We start from the raw sequence: 3,863 nt of genomic DNA, 5'->3' as shown, positions 1-3,863 counted from the left end.
TAGTTTTACCACTACTGTAGTACTTTTTCGTATGTGGCTTGATAGTTTAACTGCCCCATATTGCATTGCATCTCTGATCCACTGGTGAAAGGACACTTTGATTCTCTCCTCTTTCATCTAGAACTGCTTCAAACAACAAAGCACATGAAGGAAAAGTGGTTAAGATTGCACGACTGTGCGAGTTTTTATGTTATGTGTTGTGTTTATGATTTACTTTATGTTAACTGTTTTGTAAAGTGCTTTGTTACAACTGCAGCTGTTGTGAAAGCTCGATATAAATCAGGATGTATTGTATCGTATTGCGTTTTGCAAACTGGCCGATCGTAAAACTCTTAATTTGTGACAAAATGTCATCATAAACATATTAACTAACCAACCGAACTAATCAACAACAAAGTAAAATGTATGCACTTTATTGCTTGATCAGCTTTGGACAAGCTGGCTTCCAGCTACAACTTTCTGCCTCTGTTGCAGGATAGAAAATGTGCATTTCTTAACTGGCTCAACTGCGACACCTGCTGTTCAAACGTGGCAGCACTAATTTGACAATACTTTTCAGGTCTGATCACATAGTAATAACATAGACTTTCGCAGTTTTGGGTTCTTTGTTCTTTACTACTAAATAAATGTTTGATTGCAGAAATCCTCTTTATAAACCGCGTGTACTGACCCACCACCAACACATTAACCAATAATGGCAAAAGTCAACATACACAAAAGATGTCAGACTGATACAAAAGTAGCAACCTATTCATGCATGTCACCAGTCCCTTAAAAAGTTTAAAAGCATTTGTCCCTAAAAAGTACTCGTCGAAATCACCGTCCCACGAAAATCATCGTCTCGTAATCCTCCAAATAACCGCTGAAAAAAGGGGAAAAAAACACGTGGAAAATGATCTACTCCAGTTGGTCGGACACAATTTTAACAGTCACCTGATTAATCCACAAGCATTTTCATAACGATGTGAAATACAGTTAAATCATCTTTGTGAAGTTCTGACAGATTTATTGCAGCGAGAAGGCGGCTCTTAAATCATGGCCACACGTTGCTCTAAGCTCCGAGTTGATTGGTGGAATATCGTGTGACGTCAACAATTTTCACGCATGCGCATTATAATGTAAGGGGGTCACGGGGAAACTGAGGGAACCGCAAACGAGTTTCATCGGCACTATTTCCCAACCTTGAATAATGGGAGTATTTGCTGAGTGATTATTTTTTTTCCAAGTTATATTTGCACATTTAAAGTTTTATTTCAAATCAATCCATCTTTGACGACGCCAGTAATATGTTTTAAGTTTGTACTTTAACTTTTTAAATTGTATCCATATTTATCAGTCTTTGGAATGAGTCGGTTTTCCACGCTGAATAGACAGTGCATGAAACCTATTCAATTTGACGACGAGGCTATTGATTGGTAGCCGACTTGATTTAATAGTCACACTAAACGTCTGAGCAGGCACTACTGGCATTGATTGGAGTCTGCTTAAATTAGATTAAACGATTACTTCACTCTTCCAGATGCTTCGTAACTTTAGAATTTTTAGTTCTGGTAACCTACATATATGTATATTTTTTGCAAACATTTAGCCATCGTTTTTAATTAAAACTAATTTCTTATGTAATGACATAATTCCAAATAACACGAAGAAAAAAACACTCATTGGGTATCATCCAATGTTTAAGATTTTTAAAATATTTAGAATATTTTAGAACCAGTTAATTGTTTCTCACATTTAACAACAAAAACAAATGAAGGTAATAAAAATAAGAGGGCCATTCAATTTGATCACAATTATTTTTAAATTGTTGATTTACCGTTGAATAAGTATTTTTAATATTTTGTGGAGTCAGTATCAGAAGAGAAATAAAATAAAATCTATATTATATGTTAAATATCGAAGTAAATGTGCATGTTTTTTTGTTTTTGTTTTTATCCGTGTGTGCGCGTGAGAGAGAAAGAGAATGTATGTGTGAGTGTGTGTGAGCGTGTTTTTTCACAGAGAGGAGCTCTGCCCTCCAGAGAGGAAAACATCAGACTGGCTGCCTCTCTCACTCCAGACCCCGTCGCTGTTTGATTGACAGGTAGCTTTAGCCAATCATCCGCGGGCATCGACACCCGCCCTCTCTATTGGTTCATCACATCAACTCCCACACATTGCATCAGCCAATCAGAAAGGGCTCGGTCGCGCTCCTTATTCGGGTAGATTCTCTGGCGCCGCACAGTGGAAGTATTGTGGTTTGACAGTTGGCTTGTCGTCTGCGAATCAAAATTAATTTCTTTTCTCTAAATCTCCCTTTCCAATCGTGCCTTGTTTTAATAATCATAACACTCAGCAAATTTTTTCCCGGCAAAGTCTAGGAGGAAATGCGGCTGTATTATTTAATCCCCCCCGATCTAGCACATCTGTTTTATTACCACATACTTTCCAATAATTTATCCACCGTTTAGTTGAGACAATTTATCGTCGCTGTAATTTTGTAGATTAAGACACAACCACTAGGTGTCGCCACTGTTCAGCAGTTAGTGCATCACCGTGCTTTGCAGCAGGACATTTGACTTGGATGTGGATTTCTTCACGATGCTTCATAATGATGCTGTTTAACTTCTCCAAGCATAACCGAAAACTATAAAATGTTGCATTTTTAACTTCGATACATTTTTTTTCGTATTCCTGCATGTACCCTCCACACATTTCAGAAGAAACAAGAGGCCACGGCGAGGCCGAAGTGAAAGAGGCGCTGACAAGATCCTTCACGCCCCCCCCCCCCTTTTCTTTGAGCTCAAGAGGCAGGACTGGATTTGATGTCAGAGTCTGAGATGGCCGCCTTGATAAAGTCGGTCTGGCTTGCCGAGACTGGCAGCCATCCCTTCTCGGAAAAGAAAACAGAAAGGCCCTTCATAAACAGAAGAAAATGGCCGTTACTGAAGAAAAACAGCTATGCACCAATGCGTGCTGGTGATTTGGAACGTTACGACTGTGCACACATAAATACTGATGGGCTTTTATGAATGTCTCTTTGAAAATGGTGCTTCAATGAGGAAGCGAGAGGCCCAAAATATGTGCGGTAGGTTGCATGTGGCCATCGTGTGTATTAATCAGGTGAAGGCATGTCGCTCCCGTGTTTGAGGAAACCTTTTTCAGTCCAAACCGTGGCTATTGTGACCACTACTAATGGACTTCCTCGCCCTGTCCCTCCTTATTCCCCCATATCATATCCATGCATCCCTCTGGGAGCTGATTAAAAGGCTTTCTACCTCGGGCGAGGGGGAGAAGATGAGTAGCAAGTGAAGAAGAGTGGTCCTTATTACCCTGGATGTCTGTACATGAGAGGGTGGAGTGAAGGTCCTCTTTAGTTAATCGATAGAGATAGCGTTCGCCTACACTGTCGGTGTCTCTCGGCCTCTCTCCCCCTCGTCTCCCTCATGCCATTAGAGATAATGTGTCTCCTATTGACACAGCTAGGTCTCGGGACCATGACAGAAATACAGTTGAGCCACTGTGAGGTCGAGCGCTGAGTCATTAAAAAAAACAACAACAAAAAAAAAAGTGGTTGCTTAACCTGGTTGACTGCATGTTCTATTCTTTCAGCATTTACAAATGTCTGCTTTTGTAATTACACCAGTCAACACATTTTTACTTATTTTAAAAATCTGATATTCAAGTAAACCTTTGTAGATACAGAATCTGACCCCGGCAAAAATAATCTGATTCGTTATAAAACTTCACAACTGTAATAAAATTGTAACTATTTAGCAGGTGTAGCAGTTAGATTTTTTTTTCCCACCCCGGTCATGTCATCCACTTTGCCACTTGCTGCTAGGCACTCAAAACTAGAGAGGCCAATTAAACAATTGGAGTAT

At 39.7% G+C, this 3,863-nt stretch overlaps 1 long non-coding RNA gene across 1 annotated transcript; it reads left to right on the top strand.

Moving 5' to 3' along the window:
- Positions 1-1,808: 1,808 nt before the first annotated feature.
- On the top strand, positions 1,809-3,557 carry LOC109522095 (uncharacterized). Its single transcript, XR_002169499.1, has 2 exons — positions 1,809-2,083; positions 2,700-3,557. It is a non-coding gene; the product is annotated as an uncharacterized LOC109522095 (long non-coding RNA).
- Positions 3,558-3,863: the final 306 nt, after the last annotated feature.

This window comes from Hippocampus comes, unplaced genomic scaffold (assembly GCF_001891065.2).
Source record: "Hippocampus comes isolate QL1 unplaced genomic scaffold, H_comes_QL1_v1.1 scaffold624, whole genome shotgun sequence".
In the NCBI taxonomy this organism is placed as follows: domain Eukaryota; kingdom Metazoa; phylum Chordata; class Actinopteri; order Syngnathiformes; family Syngnathidae; genus Hippocampus; species Hippocampus comes.
Note: the sequence above shows the minus strand (reverse complement) of the source record. Positions and strands in the feature narration are given on the sequence as shown.